A 25025-nucleotide genomic window follows, 5' to 3' on the forward strand; every position below is an offset into this window, starting at 1 on the left:
CCAAGCTCTGTCTGCTCTATGGCCAAGTTCAATTTTGATCAAATCTGTGCTGAAGTCTACTGGGCAGGTGGCAAAACAAGAAAAAGAAAGTTGACAGAAGGTGTCCTTCATCTCCTACTGAACACCAGCACTCAACCTTGTTATATTCCCTATGGTGTACAAGCCTCTAGGGAATACTTGGAGCTACTTCCTGGATATTAAAACAGGCTTGTTTCATTGGGAGACCAGGTACAAACTGAGGCTAAGGGAGAACTCAAAGCCATGTCTGAGGAGGAGTGTTGCAGGGGAAAACTGAAGACCATATTAGTAGTCTTCAGATCTGAGGTGAGTGTGGAGCCTGAAATCAGAGCTGAAGCAAAAGAAGAGGAGCTGGATGAAGGCAGAGTAGGTCAGGAAGCAATCTCCCTGAGAGTCTCTGGCATTTGGTTTGGGGTTAGGACTGTAGTCCCACACTCACCAACTGAATTTGAGCACTCCAAGGAGGCGGGGAAGTGCAACCTTTACCAAGGAAGCTGGCTTTCTCTCCCTCCTCTTTCTCTTTCTTCCCTCTCCCTCTCTCCCATTCTCTCTCTTGTTCTCTCCCTCCCTCCCTCTCTCTCTCCCCCTCCACACTCATATTTGAATGTGTGTGTGTGTGTGTGTGTGTGTGTGTGTGTGTGTGTATAGGGGCCCTAGGAATAATTGGGGACACAGCAGAGAGCAAACAGTATAAGTGAGGGAGGGAAAGAGAGTAAAGGAAAAAGTCCAGAAGCAGGTTCTTCTGGTGCTGGTTCACCTCTTTGCTCTTTTTTTAAAAATACTAATCTACAATCTGTAAGAAGTCTAAAGTGAATTCCTAACTGGAAGTTATTGAGAATTTTGAATTAGTTCTCTTGCCTAAAACCAGAAACTATTTATTCCAATGATATAATGGTTTGATTTTCCTTTATGAGTTATAGTCATCTTTCTATTTCTCCTATATGATGTAGGCATTCTTTGTATCTCCAGGCCATTCCATTTAATCAGCGAGATGTATTTTCCTTCTGGACTTGGAATTCAATTGTGTTGCGGCAGAGATAGCCAACTTACTTTACTTTTGCTGTGCTTCATTTAGACTGTTTTGATGCTGCCTGACAATTCTCTCCCAAAGAAATAAGATTTCTGATTATAAATATGCTGTTATAAAAATAATTGAAAAAATGTTTATTGGCTTCCTATTGTATGCAAGGCAATGTGTAATTTTCAGGGTGTGGAATAAGGATTGGATAGAAAAAAATACAGAATGGAGACCCTGCTCTCAAGGAGATGAGTCTACTTGGGAAGAGAAAATGTTTACACAGAAAACTATGGCTAAGAATAATATAATGGAAATCATTTAAAAGGGTCAATTGTGAAGTTCAGATACTATCCTATGACATCAGAGGAGGGAACAATCAACAAAGACGTGGAAGGCTAGCAAAGGCTTTAGAATGCTTGGTACATACTTGTCATGCAATAAATATATTTGTTGGGTGAAGTAGAATTTGAGCTAGATCTTGAAGGATGGGTAATACTTCTTGAAGGATGGGTAGTTTACTGCAGGAACTATATTCTTTTTTAAAAATATTTTATTTATTTACTTGACAGAGAGAGAGAGACAGCCAGCAAGAGAGGGAACACAGGCAGGGGGAGTGGGAGAGGAAGAAGCAGTCTCCCAGGGGAGCGGGGAGCCCGATGTGGGGCTTGATCCCAGGACCCTGGGATCACGCCCTGGGCTGAAGGCAGATGCCCAATGACTGAGCCACCCAGGTGCCCCAGGAACTATATTCTTGATAGAATATATGGTATAGGCAAATGTGGGGGAAGCATATGTTGTGCTGGGGGATATTACAGTAGTAGTTTTTCTAGAGTAAAGGATTTATGAAAGGAGATCACATTGAAAATGTGGCTGGTGCCAGATGATGGAAGGCCTAGGGTGCATGGGAAAGCAGTATGAGCTTTATCATGTAGGTAGTACAGAACAACTGAAGGTTCTGAGAAAAGGATTGTGTCAAGGGAGGATGCATCTGGTGACAGTGTGCAAGATGGATTGACAGGGAGAGACTGGAGGCAGTTGGGCTAGCTAGGAGGCTACTAGAGTGGTCAGGACAAGAAGTAATAAGGACTGTAACTACAGTAGTAGCAGTGGGAAATGTAGTAATATATAGAGTAACAACATGTCAAAGATGAATGAACAGGACTTAATGACTTGATTTCATATATGGGGCAAAGGAAAGGTGGAAAGTAAGATGACTCAGGCTTCTAGTCCACAATATTGAGGAATAGTGGCATTACCAGAAATGTTTTCTCTGCTTAGAAGTTCTTTAAAGCTGTCTTAGGCTAGTTTGCAAAAGGATGAGACTCAGGGAGCTATTTTTGTTGTCTAAGTCCATTTTGTATTGTTGTATCTTGGGACTCTGAAAGAATCTTAGAGATTCTAGACTGGCACGTTTGAAGTCTGGACTATAGGCAGAGCCAACTGAAATTATGTCAGATCATTTCCATTGTGTCCTGATTCATCTCTCTTGCTATTTCATTCAGATTATAAGTCTGCTGGTTCTACCTGGACTTACCTTTTTTTGGTACTCAATAGGGGCTGAATAGCTTTTATTCATTGATGTGTCTTCCTCCTTACTCTCTTGTGCCGCACTGTCTTTCTGCTTGATATTAGCATATGTCTTCATGCTCATTTTTGGACTTTGAGAACTACCAGACATCTCAGGGATTGATGCTTGCTGCTTTTTTATGCAACTGAAGGCACCAGCCCTAGAAAACTAATGATGCCTTTATTTAAATAAAGGAGCCCTTTTGCCTTAAGAGCAGACTAAGAGGCACAGGAAGATTTTTTTCCTTTCCTCACAGGGGATTGTGTTCAGTAGTGTATGCTTGAATGAATTCCTTGAAGCAAAAGAGATACTGAAGGAATATATATGAAAGATTAAAAGAATAATGTCAGGTAGTATATAAAAACCTACTTAGCATTTTAAACATTTACTTATTCCAAAGCTATTTCTAATAGTTTGTCTATGAGCCAACATATTCCTCACCCCACCCCAAACAGATGCACACTCCAAAATAACAAAGTTCCATGGTCATTTCTGTCATATATAGGAAAGTAAATGGATGTAGAGTACCATTTTTGATTGGAATAATGATAAATTGGAAAGTAGAGCCCATGGGTCTTTGTGCTTGGAATTCTACTATATTTCATTTACAGTGTATTTTTTAAAAAGTTTTCATTTATCTATTTAAGTAATCTCCACACCAAACATGGGGCTCGACCTCATGACCCCAAGATCAAGAGTCACATGCTCTTCTGACTGAGCCAGCCAGGCACCCCTCATTTACAGTTTATTTTAAAAAAATTTTTCATACTCCTTAGTTCATTTGGTTCTCACAGCTCTCTTGTGAGGTAGATCAGGTAGATATCATTATTTCCCAAGATACACAGAGGAGAAATTACTCACTCAAGGTCACCAAGCAATTTAGCATTGATGCCCTTTCTCTTTCTCCTCCTCCTCCTCTACTTCCTCCTCATTTTCCTCCACTTCTATCCCTTCCCCATTTCCTTCTCCTTCTCTTTATTCTTTGTTTTCCTCTGAAAAGGAAAAGCTATTGCCAAGATTTGCTCTGGGTCTCAACAGTCAATCAGTCATCAGGGGCAAGGGACAACTGGAAGACAGATGAAGTCCCTCCTGCAACGTAGAGATCATGGAGATGCTGTCCACTGTGGCAGCCCCACACATGTCTGGCAGTTATCTTCAGAAATAGGAAGGAAGCACTCAGGGTCTTTGGCTCAAGCCCTCAGAATGGGAATGAACCCTCTGCTTTGTCCATTGCAACAGATCAATTTTCCTAAACATCTAGAACTGTGGTATGGGGAATAATCCCCCTATCGAAAGTTTAGATAATGGGCTCCCTTACAACATAGGATGGATCAAGTCATGGTCTAGGTGATTTAACAAAGACCAATCTCACTCATGTACATAGTTTCAATGACTGATTTATACAGCAATGAATATCAAATCCATCTCCTTCTACCTCTCTCTCCTGAAGTTAAGATCTATGTCTCAAACTGCCTACTGAGCACTGCTAATGGAATGTAATCCTTCCACACACACCTCAAATTCAACAAATCTAATACCAAATTCATCATCAGCCCCATCTTAACCTACCTTACATATTTCGTATCTGTTTTTGGTGATACCATCCATCCTGTTTCCCAGGCTAGGAAACTGGCAGTCATTCTTGAATCCCCCTTTTCTATGACTCTCCCATACTCCATCACCAAGAGGTATCAGTATAGCCTCTAAAACCTCTACTCTCCATTCCCTTCTCTCCATTCCTATTGCTGTTGTCTGGGTTCAGGGCTTTGCCATCTGGATTTGCCACTCTACTGGATTATTGCACCCTCCTGTTTTATGGTCTTCCTGACTTCATGTTCTTCTCCATCTTTCACTTGGTGATTATGAAATTTCCATGACACAAATCCAATCACATCTTCCCCCTACTTAAAAGCTTGCTGATGGTTTTATTCTGGCTACAGGATCAAGTTTGAATTGATCAGTAGGCCTCTACCCGGCTCTCCAAAGGTATCTTTTGCTACCCTCACTCATGCATCCTGGATCCCAGCCACACCATACTTACTATCTGTCCCCGGCACACCTCTGACTTTCCTTATGTCTTTGTCTTGGCTTGGGATGCCTTCACCTGATACCTGTTCTCTGCTTGTGAATACCTACTTCTTTAAGTTGCAGCTTAAATGTTACCTCCCCTCCTGATAGCTCTCCCTAAGTGCTATATGTAGAACCTAACGTTGCTGCTTCTTTGATCCTGTGGTCCCTGAGCTGTCGATAGTTCTGTAAATACATTGAAAACAAGTTATTGCAATTATTTGTTTTTCACAAATAAAATAAGCTTGGGGTAGGGAGAAGGGTCTTATCTACTCTCCCCAGCATCCTACACACTTTGTATAGTATTTGGTACTTAGCTGGTTTGCAGAGAATACTCACTGAATCTGTAGTTCATTAATAAACACATTCAATCATTTAGTCCCTATATTAAGCCCTGGGGTTTTGGTGATGAACAAGCAAGACCTGTCCCTGGCCCTCATGGGGACTACCATCAATTCTTAGAATGGTGGGGACATCCACAAATAAATGCAGAATTCTAATGGAACATGGTAGGTGTACAGTTTGAATTTACATTATCAGCATAAAATAGAGGCAAAGAGCATAATCTCTTCTCTAGAATTGGGCTAGCCTGGATTTGAATACTGGTTTCACCATTCAATAGTTGTGTTGCTTTAAGCAATTTACCTCATGTCCCTGTGTTTTGCCTTCCTTATCTATAAAAGAGGCATTATTATAGTCTTTATCTTATAGAACTGTTTTGAAGATTATATGAGTTAATATTTATAAAATGCTTAGTGTCTGACATATAACAAGTATTTAATAAAATAAATTAAGTGAACTCTAGTGGAGAGTACAAAGAAACCTAAATTCTTTCGTTTAAGGAATAATGGGGCTAGCCTTGTTTCTTCCTTACCACTTCTGATTTTACCTCTCATAATGACCTTCCATCTTCCTTTCAGTTTAGGTTCAGAGCTTATTTAGGGATGATAAAAAAAAAGAGGAAGGCATGGTGAGACTACCCCTTCAGAGTGGAGTGTGAAGCCCAGCATCCTGCCATTCTCTCTACTTAGCTACCTCACACACCTGGAGCCTTAGCCTTGCTCAGGGCCCTTCAGCTCTATGGCAAGGGCTGACTCCTAGGACCCTGACTAGTGGGCCTTAGGTACTTCTCTGTCTTATTACCAGTCTCATCTCTCTTCCATCCCTCTTTGGGAGTGGCTTTTAGCCTATCCCTGCCTGCTTTCCTCACAGAAAAGACTGTGGGGATCCCTGGGACTTGCAGGCAGACATTTTGCAGGGCTTTTGGCAACCTCTGGCCAAATAGGGTCCTTGGCCCTAGCCATTCCTTCCCTTGTTGCCTCTCTTCCACTGATTTCCACCCTTGTGGGGCCTCTGGGCCCAGCAGTGTCAGGGAGGGGGAAAGGAGAGATGAAAAAATTGCTAATAGCCTCGGTAATTATTTTTATATTGTTTTATTAATTTGCTGAGACAACTGTTTTGCCATATTGCTAGAACGTGTGTCTGCCGTCTCAGATTTGGCAGGCCAATTATGTCACTGCTTTAATGACGCCAGAGCCATGTCCCTGAGAGGTCATCCTAATTGTTTCTACCTCTTCAGCTTGGTGCCAGGGGCTTTGTGTCTGTCTGGAGGCTGCAGCTGGCCAGTGGAAAGGCGTGCAGTCTCAAGCACCTTGCCCTCTGCCCATTGTCCATGTCCACCGCTCTTAGATCAAAGCTCTTGAGACCTACTGCCAACCCCAGGAAAAGCTGATAAAGTTTTCACCTTTGGCAGAGGTAAGGAGGGTGATGGACTCAGAGATTAAGCATGGCAGGTTCCAGTGAATGGCAGACGGGCTGGGAGGAAGTCTGGTGCATCTTACCTGGCTATTAGCTGTCAAGGTCACTGCAACCTTGAGCCTCCTTTGAGAAGTTTACCAGGTCCCTTTAGTTGTCAGCATCCTAATAATCCCTTATATCTGGGCAAGGATTTATAAGCATGTTTACACACATAGTTTTCCTCTTACTCTTGAAACAATCTAGTGAAGTAGATAGCTTTATCATCCCATTTTACAGGTGAAAAAACTAAGGTTAGAGAGATTAAGAAATTTGCTTGTAATATGGGAACCCTGACCTTTCCATTCCAAGCCCATACTCTTTTCCACATTCCAGGAATGTCTTTTTGGTCCTTCCTGTCCCTCCATTCCCAGAAAGCGTACAGATAGCCTGCTTTAACAGCCTACCTTTCATATGCCTCTCTCTCCATTTGTAATATTTTCCCTGTAATCTCTAGAGCCCTTTAGCTGTACGGGAGGCCTGAGTAGTGTCCTGTACCTTAGATCTTCCTTTTTCCCCTTCCCAGAGAGAAAAAGAGCTGAAGATCTGATTCCCAATATTGAACTGATGACTGATCCTAGGTAGCAGGCATTGTATGCAGATTCTAGGGAGTTTATCTTTGGAGCCAGGGCTGAAGCTTACAGGAACAAAGCTCACCTGATGGAAATTCAGACACCAAGGTCAGGTGCTAGTGGGAAAAGGAAAGTATTTTGAGATGAAGGTAACTAGAGCTCTGTATTTTCAAATACTATTCGGGTGCTACCAGGACAAAGAAGTGTGTGAAGTCCTTGCTCCTGACATCTGCCTGAAAGGGCCTCTGTCAGTGTTGCTGCCTTTCTGGCTGGTGAGCAGCAATGGTCCACACATAATAGCAGAGCCTCCACTGCTGGGACAAGTGGGGACCCTCTATTCTGGGTAGAGGACCAGCGGCTCCCACAGAATACAAGTGGGAAGAGCCATGGGTTGGAAGTAGAGGACCTTGGGCTCTCATTCCAGGTTTGTCATTGCTTCATTGAATAAATGCCTTTACCACTCGGTTCCCTGTTCCTGTCTATAAAATGAGGTGAAGCTCTCTCAAACAGCAAATGAGCATTTGGATAGTAGTGTGTACCTTTGCACACAAAGTATCTTGTTTGATCAGGAAGTCTGATTTAAACTTAGGATGAAGAAACTGACTCAGGAAGGTTATGTGGCAGATTTAAGCCCAATTTTGTTGGAAGTCATGCTTCAGAGTCATTATATGGTAAATGAAAATAATGATGATGACAATGATGGCAGCCAACGAATGCTTATCATAAGCCAGACTCTGTGCTAAGCACTGTTACTTAATCACCATAACATATCTATAAGGACAGTACTCTTATTATCCTCATTTTAGAAATGCTAAAAGCTGAGGCCCAGAATGGTTGAACATCTTGCTTAAGTTTACACCACTAGTAAGTAGCAGATCTAGTACTTAAACCTAGGACTCTTTCAACTTCCAGGTCAGTGCTCTTGATACTGCACCTGTCTGCTTAAAATGCTAAATGAGAAAGTGCTTTGGGAAATGCCTTGTGACATGCTATTTGACTGCAAACCAGTCTTCTACATAATTTTAATAGGCTCACCAAATGAGCCTGGCAGCCTCCAAGGAGAATGCACACTTGTCTGGGTCCCAGGTCAGAAGGTCAGGGAAAGAGGGAGAAATGTCTACAGGAGATGCTCTTTCACCAGTAAGAAGGGAGTGCATACAGAATCCTCAGATCTACCCTGTTATGTCAGCTGAGCTGCACATCACCAAGAGAGCTCAGTGGGCACCTGTTTGGGAGTACCCATTGTTCCATTTCTTCCTTGCCACCTTGACTCTTAGCCAAAACATTCGTTTCTTCCATCTTCAGCCTCTTTGGGCAACTAGCGAGACACAGCCCTTTCTCCCATCCCTGCTCAGCATTTGGTTTACCCAGACAGGAGTTGGCCTGTTATCCTTGCCTTTACCTCTGGGGTCTCAAGGGAACCAAACCTAATATACCAGCTGTTGTAGCATTTTATTTGGATATGCACTGGGACACCATAAAGCCTGTGTCTTACATCTTGTAAATTAAAAGGGGTTTATTGTCGGGCTCATGGAGTTTTGCTAGGTCCTCAAGCCACCGCTGGCACTAACTTCCATCCTTTAGCAGTATCATTCTCTCTCCATAAAGTCACAGTTTATGTTCCTCCTCAGACCTTTTCAGTGTACTGTCTTTGTTCTCATGTTGCAAAGGGACTGCAGGGAAAGAAATCCAGAAATGTCTGAGAGGCCGTGCCATCATGCGAACTAGATACCACACCAGACAGGATAAAGATGAGCATGTTTCAGAGTTTGCTGACAAGGTGGTGGTTCCAAGGACAGGCTGGTGTGGGTTCAAGTGGTTGCCAGGGTTAACATTGCATTTTCCAAGCCTTTCAATGCTTTTTCAAGTCCTGAGTCCGCTCAGCCCTTCATTTCCTAGATTTCCTCTCAGGCTTTTGAGTACCTGAAGAGAAAGTCACATTGGCTGTGCACACTGGTGCCACCAAGTTCTGATTTTCTAAGCTCTGCCAAGCCCATGGTGCTATTCTATACGTGCTTCTTTTTTTAAATTTCTTGGGGTCAACTTCCTTTTGAAAGTCTCATTGATGGGGATCCATCCTGTCCCCCTGCCCCCTTCCTCACAACAGAAAAGCTTGTCTCCTACCTCACAGAGAAAAGCCTTTCTTCCTCCACTCCATGGCAAATCTTAAATCTGTATCCAATTTTACTTTACTTTTTGAGGTGTTCCTATTCCTTTCTAAGACAAATCTCTGCACCCCTGCTCTTGATCCTCTACCTCCTACCTCTGCTGTATGTTGTGCCATATTTTTTCTCAGATGCTCAGTTTTCTTCACTCAATTCTCCCCTTTGATTGTGTTTGAGTCTTATCATCGAAAATACAAATTCCCATTCAAGATACTTCTGCCAGCATCCTCAACTGCACTGTGAAAATTCTCAAAAACATAGTTTCCAGTTGTATAGTTTTCATCTCCAATTCCTTTTGCCACCCATTACAGTTAATATTCTGTCTCCAAGACTCCTTTCTACCACATCAGAACATTAACAGCAGCTAATACCTATTAGGTTCTTACTGTGAAACAGACACTGTGTTGGGCACATTGTATGAATAGTCATATTTGATCCTCATGACAACCCTCTGAGTTAAATATTATGATAAGCCCCACTTAATAGACAAGGGTAGTTAGAGCCTTTGAGTGACTTATTCGAGGCCACATAGTCCAGTGAGTGGTAGAGCTAGGATTTGAACAGAGGTAATCTGACATAAGAGTCCATACTTTAACTCAGTTACCCTCAGACTTATTCTATAAAGGCCTAGATAGTGGAGATTTTAGGCTTTGCATGCCAGATGTCCTCTGGGGCTACTGTGCAGCTCTGTTCTTGTGGAGGGAAAGCAGGCATAGACAATATATAAATGAATGAGAGTGACTGTGTTTCAATAAAACCTCATTTATGGACGCTGAGGTTGAGTGTCATAATTTTCACATGCTATGAACTGTGCTACTTCTTTTGAGATTTTTCAGGCATTTAAAAATGTGAAGACTGGGACGCCTGGGTGGTGCAGTCAGTTAAATGACAGACTCTTGATTTCTGCTCAGGTCACGATCTTGGGGTTTTGAGATCGAGCCCTGCTGCAGGCTCTGTGCTGGGCATGGAACCTGCTTATGATTCTCTCTCCCTCCCTCTTCCTCTGCCCCTCCCCTCTGCTTGCACACACACTCTCTCTCAAAAATAAAATATAAAACAAAATTTAAAAAACCCCATCAAGACCATTTTTAGCTTGTAGTTCATATAAAAAACAGGAAATGGGCTGGATTTGGCCAATGGTTGTGGTTTGTTGGCCCCTGCTCTAACCATTACATTATTCAGGGCTCCTCAGGTTGTCAAATCCAATGGGTAAGCTCTTAATGCTGATGATACACCCCACTTTTTTCTCCTCCCATGATTTTGAAGGCAACACTCATTTCCAGTTTTCATTCTACCTTTATGATCCATTAGTCTTCTTCTGAGAGCTTCTTTTATTCTATCTGCCTCTCAAATGTTGGTATTTCCCAGGATCGATTGTTGACTTATTTCTTTGTTTACTCTGCTAGAGTAATTGATTCTACTTCCATGGCTAACACCTGCTGTTAATGTAGTAACTCAGAGCATGGGCTTTTAGTTTACTTGCCCAGGTTTAAATCCTGGCTCCAATAAATACTACTTATGTGACCTCATAAGGTTGTTGTGAAGGTTAAATGATTTATTATTTGGAGAACTCTTGGAACCATGTTGTTAATATATGTTTAATAAAATATTCATTATCATCATGTTATTATTGTGCTACTATTATCAGATATTGACTTCCTAATCTGTATCTCCAGCTCAGATTTCTCCTTTGAGTCCTAGACGCATATATCTAACTGCCTATTTAACATCTGTACTTAGATGTCCCACTGGTACCTTCAGTTCAACATGTTCCAAACCTAATACATCATTTCTCTCCTACCCCCACACCCCCTCCCCTTACCTGCTATTTTCCTCCATACATCGTTATTCTTGTTAACAGCAATGCTGTCCACTCAGTCACTTAACTAAGAAACCTGGGAGTCCAGTTACATGTCAGCCAAAAGTGACATGGAACATCCAGCTTTAAAGCCAAGATGAGACTGAACATTTTAAATCTCCCTCCACTGGGACTTGAGATTAGCTATGTGATTGATTTGAAAAATTTTCCTCTCTTCCCTTTCCTAATCTTCTCCCCTTCACTCCTGTCAGAATGACCTCTCTCTCCTTTAAACTTGATGTGCCCATTTCTAACTCCTCACTTTTGATCATACAGTTCCTTTCATCTGAAAGGCACCCCTCTCCATATATCTCCAAATGCCATTCAGCATTCAAGAGCTAAAACACCCATGAAGTCATCCTGACTTCTCTAGTCAACAAGATAAGGTATATTTTGGAACTGAGAGCTTATGTGTTTAAATTGAATTTCACTATTACATATTTCATACTTTATAAAGCTTTCCATCACAGTCTATAAGCCAACTTGTTTCAACTGGATTATAAACATGTCCACAGAGAATAGAATGTTTTCTTCCGTGAATTCTCCATAGTGTCTCACACAGGTCTCCTTTTGCCTTCAATCACTCTTTCTCTGGTTCCTCTCCCTCCAATAAGCATGGACTACAAAGTTCTACTTTATTCACTTTTCTCCTTCTTCTGACTTTTTCCCTTGGAGATTTTTCAATCTATTTTTTATACCTATACCTATGACTTTCCAAATTTTCATCTCATTTCCTAATTTCTCTCTTGAGCTGCATTCCCACATCTCAATTTTTTTGATGGGCATTTTCATGAGGGGTCTTGCCTGACTTCAAACTTAATACGATATTGAAATCTTAACTCATCATCTTCCCTTCTCACCCTACCTTCATATTTCCTTATGGCGTCACCATTTTCTGTCACCTGGATAAAACTTGCAGTCATCTTTGACTACCTTCACCATACATATATAGTCATTCATCACAGTGTATCTATTGTTCATTTATGGGTCCTTTATGCTTCATCCTTTCCAGGTCCACTACTACAGTAAAAAAACAACAATAATAACCACTGTAACAGTTAACGTGTATGAGTGTTTGCTGTGGCTAAGTACTGGGCTAAGTGTTTTATATTTATATTTTCCTCTTCATAGCATTGTGAGGTAGGTATTCTTAGTATCTTTTTTTTTTCATAGGTGAGAAAACTAAGGCTCAGAGTGGCAGAGCTAGAATCACACCAAAATGGGTTTGGACTTAGATTCCTTATTTAACCACAGTGCTACTTACTCCTTATCCCTAGATTTCTATAATTGCTTCCTAACTGATATGCCTGCAATTTCTTGCTCCTCCACCCATCTTTCTTGCATACCATTTCCAGAATAATCATCCCCAAACATTGTCACCATTATTTCATTTCTCATCTCCAAATCAATTGCTATCTCCCTTTTATCCACTAAATTAAATCCAGCCACAGCCTAACAGATAAAGTCCTCCACAATCTTACCACAACCCAACTTTCCAGCTCTGTCTCTTGGATGCATGGGTTTAATCCATGAACCACAATGTTCTACTCGGCTATACCATGACTTCATTTCATGTTTGCTCCTATCATCCACTCACTCCTGACCCTGTTGTGAGTTCCTAGAGGGAAAAGGATGGGGATGCACATTTGCACCCCACAGTGCCTTCCATCAAGTCTAGATTTAGTGAATATATGTCAAGGGCTTGATTGTAGGGGCTCAGTTACCACTTGGAGATTGGATTGTTTAATTGCTCCTTAACAATCTCTTTCTTTCTTCCCCATTAGTCCTCTCATTTTTCTATTCCCTGGCATTATTACCCTACAGAAAAACGTAAAAATCCTCTCTTCTGCAATATCAACATTCTAGGAAAACCTTTACCTATGCATCACCATGTCATCAGCTTTTTCCTCACTTTATCCTCAAACATACCTTTCTATCAATCTTTCTTCATTGCTTGGTAGTTACCATTAGACTAAATTTTACTCAACCAGGAAAAATTTCTGGAGATGACCTCTGTGTGAAGATGACAGCACAGTCTACAGCACAAAGGTCTCTGGTAGCTCTTGAGGTAAAACATTTAATGTAAGCTGCAGACCTTTCAGGTCATGTTCAGCACTGGTCAGGGCCCCTGAGTGATTATATCTAAGAGATGGCAAAGGAAGTGACAACTGGGAAGCTTAGTTCCAAATGCAGATATTATAAATCTCCAGATGTTCTTATAACCCAGAGAGAAAGTATTCTCATCTTTATTGGATTTTTAAAATTTTGTTTGTTTGCACTTTATTTTTTATTTTTTTACTGTTCTTTTTTAAATTTTAATAATATTTATTTTGTTATATTAGTCACCATACAGTACATCCCCAGTTCTTGATGCAATGTTCCATGATTCATTAGTTGCGTGTAACACCGAGTGCACCATGCAACACGTGCCCTCCTCACTACCCATCACCAGTCCATCCCATTCCCCCACCCCCCTCCCCTCTGAAGCCCTCAGTTTGTTTCTCAGAGTGCACAGTCTCTCGTGGTTCATTCCCCCTTCTGTTTACCCCCCCTTCCTTCTTCCCTTCCTTCTCCTACCGATCTTCCTACTTCTTATGTTCCATAAATGAGTGAAACCATATGGTAATTGTCTTTATCTGCTTGACTTATTTCACTTAGCAGATTATGTTTTTGTTTTTTATAATAATTTTTTATTATGTTATGTTAGTCACCATACAGTACATCCCTAGTTTTTGATGTAATATTCCATGATTCATTACTGCATATAACACCCAGTGCACCATGCAATACGTGCCCTCCTTACTACCCATCACCAGTCTATCCCAATCCCCCACCCCCTCCCCTCTGAAGTTTGTTTGTTTGTTTGTTTCCCAGAGTCCACAGTCTCTCATGGTTCATTCCCCCTTCTGTTTACCCCCCCCCCTTCATTCCTCCCCGCCCTCTCCCACCGTTTTAGATCCTTGCTGCTTTCTGAGCATTGCCACAGATTAGGGACTACGCTGCCAAGGTACAGCATGGAATGCCTTCATAGTTCAGAAAGATCATGGTTTTTATGTTTAGGCAGAGATTCTTTTTTTTTTCTGAGAGAGAGAGAAAGAGAAAGAGAGAGCGAGAGCGATCAAGGGGGGGGAAGGGGCAGAAGGAGAGGGAGACAGAATCTTAAGAAGGCTTCACCCTCAACGTGGAACCCCACACAGGGCTCGATCTCATGACCCTGAGATCATGACCTGAGCTGAAATTAATTGTCAGATGCTTAACCGACTGAGCCACCCAGGCACCCCAGAGATTCATTTAGTTATAAAGATTGTTTATAACATCTGGTCAGTGGTTCCAGTCATTCAAAGCAATATTTGTCAAACTTTTTGACAATAACCCACAGCAAGAAAAACATTTTACATTGGACCCAACATACACACAAACATATGCACATTTACACACATACACACACACATACACACACATGCATTACTGAACAAAAGTGTCATTAAACAATGTTTACCCTTACGTGATTCACATTTTTCCCTTTTAATAGATTTAATTTAAACATAGTGGTGAGGAACTGCTAAACTGATTTCAAAGTACACTAATGAATCATTGCCCACATTTTGAAAAACACTGGTTTAAAGGATGGAAACAAAAAGAGGTGATTAGATGTTCTGTTTTGTGCTACTAGAAGGCAAGTATATGTTGTATGCAACTGATAACGCTGGGAAGGGGCAGTTCTTAAGTCACAGCTAAAGACCAATGTCCCCAGCAGGGATAACAAAAATAATTAACTGTGGTGTATTGATTTTGTGATCAGGTCTGCACAATTCTTTGCTTAAAATTAAATGTAATTTTTTGTGGGTTTTTGTGTGTGTGTGCCTGTTGCTGCATAGCATGCCACAACTATATGGTAGTCTGTTTCAATGTTTACAATTATGTAAGAGTTCCACATTCTTTTGCAAGGTAGAAAGCTGTGGCAATTTTTCAAAGATTATTCATAAGTAAGATATTGAGCTTATTTATTTGAAAATATGGTCATCTTCTTACTATATGGAATAATATTAGCTATATTTCATGAATTTGTTATGGTTATGGTTTTCTCCCCAGTGTGGGATATCGAGGCATTAGGGTTATATAGTGTACAGAGTATTCAGGTGAGCATCAAGGCGCCACAGGGGTTATACAGTATTTTAGAAACTGGGTGTAGTCACCAGTTGCTTGGATAACTGATTAGCTCAAAGATCTGTCCCTTAATACAGATGTTAGTTCTTCCAAAGTAACATTGTAGGGGGAACACAACAAAAGGACAAAATAGATTTGAGCTATAGTTTGAGAGATTTTGTTATGATGTAAATATCTTTCTGAACATCAATACATAGTTTCTTGCATTTGCATTCAGAAGTTCTAGACAGTAAAAAAAAATAATAAAATAAGGAAGGGGTGGTGGCAACCAAGTAGATAGCGGGAGCAAGCTTTTTCACTGAATATCCTTTTATGTATTCTGATTTTTGAGCAATGGATATAAAATACTTATTCAAAAATTTAAATAAAAAAGAGAAAACACAAAACGAAACAACAAGGAAAACAAAAATAACAACTAAAAGAGCTTTCTGACAATGAAGAGGCAGTATAATGTAGGCCAAGGGGGAAATGCAAGATTTGGAGGAAGAGAGACCTATGTTCCAATCTTGCCTCCACCATTCACTAGCTGTGCAATATCAGGCATACCACTTAACTTCCCTGATCTTGTCTCCTCATCTGTTAAATGGGAATAATAATACCTATTACATAGATTATTTAAGCTAACATATTTGTCACACTCAGAACAAAGAAGATTATGGTAGACTGGATAATGGCCCTCTAAATATGTCAACACATCCCTGGAACCTGTGAATGTGTTAGATTACATAGGGGCAAAAGAGATTTTTTTTTTTCAGATGGAATTAAGGTTGATAATTAGATGACCTTCAAATAGGGAGACTATTCTGGATTATCCAGGTGGGCCCAATGTCCTCACACGGGCTCTCAAAAGCAGCAGAATGCAGAAGAGTCAGAGAAAGAGATGCAAAGGAAGAAGAGGTAGGAGAGATTCAACGTGTGAAGGGACTCACCTGTCCTGACTTGCTTTGAAGTTGGAGGAATGGGGCAGCAGACCAAGGAATGTGGGGGGCTCCCAGAAGCCTTCAACTGACAGCCAGCAAAGAAATTGGGACTTCAGTCCTACAACTGCAAGCAAGTGAATATGCCAACAACCCGAATGAGCAAAAAAAAAAAAAAAAGGATTTTCCCCTAGGACCTCCAGAAGCAAATGCAGCCCTACTGACACCTTGATTTTTAGCCCAGCGATCTCTGTGTCCCATTTCTGACATGCAGAACTATAACAATAATAAATGTGCATTGATTGAAACTGCTAAATTTGTGGTTGTTATGGCCACAATGGAGTACTAATACAAAGATGTTCAATAATTGATAGCAATTGTTATTGTTAATTAAGGGTGATCACAGAAATCTTAGAAATTAGTGATCTATATTATCTATTATAAGATTATTGATGGCCCACTAATCTGATCCTCTTGAAAATCAATGGCTGTTGGGCAACCTCAGTGCCTCAGAGCTAGAGGTCTCAAACATGCCAAAGGACTGGGATCCAGAGGTTGTGGTGCCCATCTCTGTGTCTTTGCAATCAGGCTGCCCCAGACTACATATGCCAACCAAGAAGTTTTTGGAGAATCAAGTGCTTAGTGATTTTATTGAAATGCATTAAATTTATTAAAATTCATAGAATTGTTGGAATTCATAGGTACTATACCTATCATCTTTTATGGGTGGGAAAATTGAGCAGGTAGAGAGCTGGGAGAAGGTAGGAGTTTCCCAATTCTTTCACCTGTAAAATAGTGATAGGCATAGTGTTTACCTAAGTCATTAAAGTCTACAATGAGCAAGTTACTTACTTCCTTTGAACTTTAGTATTATCTGTACAATAAAGAGGATAATGTACCTATTTTATGGACTTGTCCTGAGGGTTTACACGAGACACTGAGTGTAAAACGCTTAGCACATAACTTAGCACTCTCTAAGTGTTAACTGTTGTTGATCTGCCCTTTGCCAGATGTGTTGATAAGGAAAAGTATTTCTTATCTAATAACAAGTCATTACTTTCTAGGGGAAAAATCACTGTAGCTTCATAGATAATGTCTTTGTTCCTTTTGTGGACTCCGGTTAAAAAAATATCCTTTGAGTTTCTCTGCTTTTACCTTCATCATTTTCTTTACCCAGATCATTTCACATCTACCCGATGAAGTAGGGGTTATTATTCACCCATTTTACAGGTTGTTATCAGGCCAGAAATCAGTAATATTTAGTTCTTCCCCTGGAATGCTATTTTGGGCTTGATTTTTTTCACAGTTGCTCCATTGAAGGGTGTGTTTGTGTGTGTGTGTGTGTGCATATGCGTGTGCCTACTGCACATATGCACAAACATGCAGAAGGAGTCTCACTACTAACTTTCTAACTTGGTAATTTTGAGACATGCCATATAATAGGCCACTTGTGTGTGTGTTTTAGAGAGAGCATATGTGTGCATGTGAGTGGAGGGGAGGGGCAGAGGGAAAGGGAGAAAGAATCTCAAACAGGCTCCACACCTGTGAGCCTGGCATGGGGTTTGATCTCACAACCTTAGCCGAAACCAAGAGTCAGATGCTTAACCGACTGAGCCACCCAGGAGCCCTGAATAGGGTCACTTCTGAATTTAGTCTTATTCTATGAAGTGATTTCATCAGGACCACCTTTAATTCTTTCTGAATAATATTTGTTTTGGGGCCCCCATTCTGTTGAAATATATTTTACTCTTGTATGTCTTTCTTAGTGTTCTATTTGTGGAAAGCCCAATGCGATTCGCACCAATTAGAAATAGGTGCTAGATGCCCTATGACATCATATCCAGTGACTAGTTTTCTAGCAGACTAAACTTAGTGATCAAATCATATTAAGTATAATAATATCTTCCACATATTGATTGTTCACAATATGCCAGTACCTTCTAGTGTCTCATGTAACCTTCATAAGAACTCAGCTTCAGTGGGTGCTGTTATTAATTTCTTTATACTGATGAGGAATCTGAGGCCGACAGACAAAGTACCTTGTATAAGTTTACACAGCCAGTTATTTGTGGACAGGATCAGGATTTGAACTCAGGTCTGTGTGTGTCCCCAAGTCCAGGTCCTCCTGGTAAGCAGAACAGTCTGCCTCCTTTTAAATAACTCTCTTGCCTACATTTAAGGCTTTTACACTGGATAATGGGAGAAGTGGACCTGGGGAAAGTTTATTTTTAAAAATTTTTTAAAGTGATAAGCCACTTGAATTGTCCCAGCGTGCCCTGAGGATAATTACTTATTTTAAAATGACTTTCAGATGCTTTTTGGGATAAGCTCTAGTCCAGTGCCTCTCAAACTTCAGTATGCAAACAAATCACTGGGGAATCTTAAAAATCAGATTCCAATTCACTAGGTCCGAGGAAGAGTTTAAGATTCTGCACTTAAAAATAGCTCCCAGGGAATGGTGGTGCTACTAGTGTGGGGAACACACTTGGAGTAGCAAGACCCTAACCCACTCCATCCTAACCTTTCTTTACTAACCTTATGATATCCTCACTACAATATAGAAGTTCTTTGTATCATCCTTCTGGGTTATAAGAGATGTGTTTGCATCAGCCTATTTTCTCAGATCCTAAAAAAAAAAATCTAGGGTGGGATTAATTGAAGCCAGGTATCAAGGCTAAAGAATGGATGCAGGAAATAACCCCTCCCCCCGCAAATCTTCCTTCTTCTCAGATTCTACTATAAAAACCATCTGCCTTGTCTTTTCTGCTTCTTTTGTTTTAATTTTTCAATAAGTGTGTGAATGTGTGTGTGTGTGTGTATGTGTGTACATGTGCATTTATGGGTGCTGGTTCTGAGAATGACTGTACAAGGCCAGAGCCATAGTTACTGGAATCCACCAGTTTTCATTCTCAAGCTTGACAGTGCAGCAGAGTCTGGGTTTTCTAGATGCCTTGCTGTTGGTGGTGTGAGCCAGATCAGCCAGATAAGTGTGAGCAGCTAAATCTTTGTCATGTTTAATTCTGCCCTCCACTCGAATATGCTAGCTGTGGGCACAGGCTATGTTTTCTTAGCTGCCAAGATAGAAGCGTGTGTGTGTGTGAGTGTGTGTGTGTGTGTGTGTGTGTGTGTGTATTGGGGGCAGGTGGAGGGTGAGAAGGCGAGTCACAAGGATATGGCAGTAAACATGGTAAATATAAACATGGCCAGGAAATAGAGTGTTGTGATCTTGGCAAACTTGGTTTCAGTTTCCTCTTAACTTCCTGGAGAGATCTCCAGAGAGCTTTAGGAAATGTATTCAGTACTAGTAGGCAGTCTTGGGTTCTGGTTTTGATTCTGTCACTAGGTAGTTGTGTGGTTTTGGCAAGTCATTTTTACTCTCTGGGCCTCAATTTCTGTGTAGGTGAAATGAGGGCACGGGGCCCTGCCCAGATCGCAGCTTTTTCCCCACCATCAGCTCTTTCTTGGAAAAAGCTGGGGCAATTGAATTGGCTACCAGCATCTAAGTGCTCACCCCACAATGGGTGATGGAGAACACAACCTAGGGAACTTGCAAAGTTCCCTGGATCCAGCGAACTGTGATTTTTTGTTTTGTCCCACCAGCTTTTATTTATTTTAGAAATCATCTGTTGTTGCTCAGTTGAGCATGAAGCACACGTTTGTGTATGAGACCACAGCTGAATCATTCAGCACTCCTTTGTGATCAGGATGGGTCAGTTCGTCTCATGGCTCAAAGGACTTGAGAGACCGATCAACAGAAGGAAAGCTATTGGAGTTTTAGAAAGAATGACATTATGGAAATCTCAGCTACTAAGCTCTGGACTCACTGGCTAGCCTCAGCTTCGCCCTGATCTAGAACAGATTACTGCAATTTCTGCCTGTAGGATGCAAACTTTGTCATACCCTTGTGAAAAACCTGGAAAATGACCAGGCCAGGTTAGGTTGGTGACACCTTAGGCTGCAGGGCGCTTTGGGGAGAAAGGTCCTGCCCCTCATATTCCCCACCATCTAATAGGAGGCTTCTGAACAGCTTAGTGTACTTAGCTGAAAGCAAGCATCTTTGGCAGGAACAAAGCAGGCAGAGATGTTTTGGTGCCTCTCCTTCAGTGATGGAGCCACGGCAAAAGACAAATTAGAATATTTGAAAGTAGGCTGGAAGGAAATAGCAATGACACATTTGAAATATCCATTTGATAATTAAGCACCTGAATGGCTCATAGATTGAAATTTAATATGCTAAGGAGTGAAAGAAGACGGCAAAAGGGAAAATGTACTCCATTGCTCCCAATTCTCTGGTTCTAAGGAATTCTATTATTGTTTACTCAGTGTTTACAAGGCAAATCGTACGCAATTTTAGCGTGCTTCACATTGGAATCAATTTTCTGGACTAATTCCATCATCAGCTGAGCAAAGGAAAGTAAACACCTGGATGGTTTTCTTTCCATATGTTTCAAAACATCTTTGGTCTCTCTCCTGTCCCTCTCCTCTTCTTTCCTACCGTGTCTTTAATTTTCTGGCCCACCCTTCTCCAAGGGTGTATAGTTGTGTGTGTCATTCTGGTTGTGAATTCTAGAAAGAATGGAATCATAGGACTGTCGCTCGTATAGTTGGCAGTGATGAGAGGCATTTGGTGCAGGTTTCTATGTTGGAGCATTCACTGTAGCTGGGGTAACGTCTGTCAACACATTTGGGGACTGCATTGGTTCTATATCCCTGCACTACCTGCCTCCTTGTCCCCTGAGTGACTGTGGATCAGGACCCACTGTGGCAGCCAGATACTCACATCACCGAGAACAGAGCAGAGACCTGTGCTTTCCTTAGGCTTCGTCCCTGTAGACGCTTTCCGTTCTTCTCCACTATGAAACTGCCAGTTCTTTCCTACCTGACTGTAACCTGGTCTTTGCTATTTATGAGAAAGTATAATTTTAACCCATCTAAGAAGATATTTGCTTATGATTGCCTAAAAATAGTAACAGAATGGGCACCTTTTCAGATCCTACTTGAGTAATCCTCATTCTGTTCTGTCTCTAGGCAGTGAGCATTAGAACAAATTGCCCGATACAACATAAACAGTTTCTCTTCATGCAGAATCTGTTTCTCTCATTTGCTGAGTTGGAAGGAGGTAATTCATTGTATTCCAGTAACATAGTAATAAATAGAAAGTTTAACACAAGAACCTGGCTGCTTTGGAAGCACAAATTCAAACATTCCCCTCTCTGCTACAGCAGCATAGAGCCCAGATTGTATCGGGTTGATGCGGGTCCTTGAAAAAAAAATACACACACGATATATATATATATATATATATATATATATATATATACACACACATATATAAAATACAACTTTAAGGAAACATCACACACACACAAGCGCGCGCGCACACACACCGTGTGCATATATATAAAACTATATATATAGTAAAACTCCATGAGAGCAGCATCTCCAAGGGATCAAAACATAGATTTCAAGTGGCATTCAGTTTTTCCTTCAACCTTGCAAACAGAGCAAGAGCGGCTCCTCTTGACCCTGTGGGTTTCCTTTATTCCAGGCTAAATATTTGCTTTGAAACCAACTTGCTACTACGTGAATGCATTTTCATGCCTTTTGAGTTACAATAAGCAGATGTTAAAGAGTGAGTGAAAGGTACTATTTGACATGATTTATATCTCAGCTTTGTAAGAATCTGTGGGGAAGGAGACATGATATAAATCATCTGTAAAACACCAAAAACCAAAAAAACCCAGTCTGAGACTGACAAAAGACAATCATGAATGCTAATATACAAACTTGTCATATTTGCTAAATACCATGAAGATAAATACATGGCAGTAGACAAGTGGATCTGGGTACCATGTCAATGTAGTAATTATTTCTTGTTTGAAGTAGGGCTGACATGCACCATCTCTGAAGGGAACGTTATTGATTTGGCCATGTCTCTCCTACTCGTATAATAAACTCAGGTAAAGTTCAGAGATCCTGTCTTCCACGCTTGTGTGTATGCTTCAGGCTTTTCATGAGGGAGTGATAACCTTGCTAGCCACTCGGCCATCACGGCATACCTGACTGTGGCCAGAAACCCTGGCTGGCAACGGGAAAGAAGCTCTTCTTATAGTCCCATTCTTAGAGTCCATGGAGAAATACCACGGTCTGCAAATACGGCTCAGTACCCGTGTGTGTAGGGGGGGGGGTATGATAATGTCCAAATCAGTATATGTGTTTGGAGGGACAGGGTTGTCTACCTCAGAGCAGAGATCTGACTGATATCTCCCCATTTGCATTTCCTAGCTGCTTTAAGGAAGCCAGGAAAACGAATCTGGTCATTTCTTAAGTTTGAAAGATACAAAACAGAAGGAAGGGTGAATGGACTCTCATGAGTTCACCCCAGCTCTCTGCATCTCAAAGTGGCTTTTGGCAACAGGGCCAGTGTCTTTCTTCCCATGCCCATCTACCTCCCAGGTAGATTTTGAGGAAGCCTGGGAGCAGGTTCCCCAGGGAGTCTGATACCTACCCAGGGATGGAGCAGATCACTGACGGGGTAGGGCAAAGCTCTGGTGTAGGAGAACATCCGGAAAGAAACGATTCTTTTGGTCATTGCCAAGAGCCACCTTTCCTAACACCCCTGGAGCTTCACCCCATCGCGTCTCTCTCCCTGTGTCCAAAAAACAATCTGTTGCTGGCTTTGCTCTGCTCCCCACTACCCCAGCCCACAGCCTGCCAGCCAGAGCTTCCCAGCCCTCAGCATCCCAGCTCCCTCACTTAACCCGCACCTCGCCACCCCTTATGGCAGCGCTCGAGCAGCGAAGCAGAGGGTACAGGGCCGCCTGTTGACTTACCCCGGGGCCAAGCGGTTTGTTCGGATCTGCGTCGTCTGGTGTCCGCGAACCAGGGCGCGCGGTGCGGCCGCCTCGCCAGACTCGGTCTCCGGGCGGCGCGCAAACAGCAGCCGCCTGGGACAGCCCCGGGCCTGGAGGCTGCCCGCGGTGGGCAGCGGAGCACAGGGAAAGGGGGCGGGGTGTGGTGAGAGGCGCGAGTGCTGGCTCCTACCTTGTTTTCTCCCTCCGCTCCTCAGTTATCCCCAAACTTCCCAGGGGCTGGCCGGCCCTCCTCACCTTTAGCCTCCGTTAGCGCCCAGAAACTCTTCGCTCCACCCGCCCCCTGCCTGTTCTCCCGCTTCTCCCGGCTGTCTGACCCAACCTGGGCCGCTTCAAACGCACGCACTGCCTTCGGGCAGCCAGCCACACAATAAGAGCCAGGGAAGAAACTGACACGGGGAAACGGACAGGGGTGGCCGACGCGCGATGTGAGGGGGAGAGAGAGAGAAGAGACGGGAGAGAGAGCCACACAGAGAGAACCGCATTTACACTCTCACATGCACAAACGCACACTCAAGCTCCAGCTGCCAGGTAGCGGCTGGCGGGAGACCCGGCCACCCCTCCAAATCTTTCTAGACTAGAGGTTTCTGTCCCCTTCTGCTGCCGCTTCTGGAAAATGCTATACAACGAAGGGGAGAGAAAAGCAAAGAGGGGTGGGGAGGGGAAAATCGAGGAGGTGCGCTCCCTTTCTCTACCCCACCCCTAGCTCCAAAAATGTCCAACCCTGAGCTCTTCCTTTTCCCTTCTATTTGCTCCCGGCTTCCCTCTGCTCCTTCTCCTTTTCTCTCTCCCCTTGGGTGTCTGCGAGCTGCGGAGAGCCCGTCGCGGTTGAGGTGTGTGTGTGTGTGTGTGTGTGTGTGTGTGTGTGTGTGTATGGGGGGGGGAGAAAGCCGCGGATGGCGAAAGCACCTCTCACCTCCCCCAGCCCCGGCCGAGGCCTCACACACCCCCAGCTCCCAGCAGGGGCGGGCGGGGCGGGGCGGGGGAGGCGGGGAAGGGGGAGGGAAAGAGGGAGGACGGGGCAGCCTGCAGGGGCAGCAGCTACTGCCTTCTCTGCAGCTCGGTGGCCAGGGGTGGAAGGAAGCCGCAGCCGCAACCCCAAGTCAGCCCCTGCTGCCCTGTCCCACCGCCTCATCTCTCCCCCCTCGGTACGGAATTTTCTGTTTCGTTCGTTTGCTCTCCCCGGGCCTCCCCCTCCCCTGGGTGGTGGCAGAGACTGGGGGGCTGAGCGCGGGTGCGGGTAGAGGGGACCGGAGCGCCTTGGGGCGGTTGGCTTGCAGAGTCTCTTTTTGCCCCTTGGCCTGAGTACCCCCTGCTTTGGACAGTGACCCCCACACCCCCACCCCTCCCAGCCCAAGCTCTGTGCTGGCGGTGGCGGGGCTGAGCTGGCAGCCACCGGTCATCCCGGGGGAAGGGGAGTTGAGCCAATAAGAACGTGTGCTAGCGGCCGGTGGACAGCCGGACAGCTGGACAGTAGGACCCTGAGTCGCCAGGGGCTGACCTGGGGTCGTCTGGTCTGGTTTCCATCCCTGACGGGTTTAGTGTAACCCAGTGTAGGCAGCCCGGGAACTAGTCGGATTCTCACATTTGTGTCCTTCTCACCCTTAGGGTCGGTTTCCCAAGACCAGCTTAGATTGAAGGGGGATGGAGAGTGGGGACGGTTAGTGGTGTTGTAGGATGAGGGAGTAAGTTGCTTCGTGGTGGCAGTGGCGTCTATGTGGGGGGGGGGGGCAGTGTCACCGCACACTTGGGCGACTAGATGATTTTTGTGCCTTTGTGTCCCATGAGTCCCCACTTCCCGCCCCCCCATACTCTTGCGCCCAGAACGCAGACCCTCTTGAACCTTCCTGGGACCAACTGAATGGCTCCACGCCGCCCCTCTCTCCCGCAAGCCTGAGACGACTACCTGCAACCTGCAGGCACTTAGGTCCACTAGCTGGCAGCATCTTGTAGCTGGACCTCACAGTCCCAAAGCTCCGCTTTGTCTTTTATCTCCCTCACTTCCTCTCT

Source organism: Ursus arctos, chromosome X (assembly GCF_023065955.2).
Source record: "Ursus arctos isolate Adak ecotype North America chromosome X, UrsArc2.0, whole genome shotgun sequence".
Lineage (NCBI taxonomy): Eukaryota > Metazoa > Chordata > Mammalia > Carnivora > Ursidae > Ursus > Ursus arctos.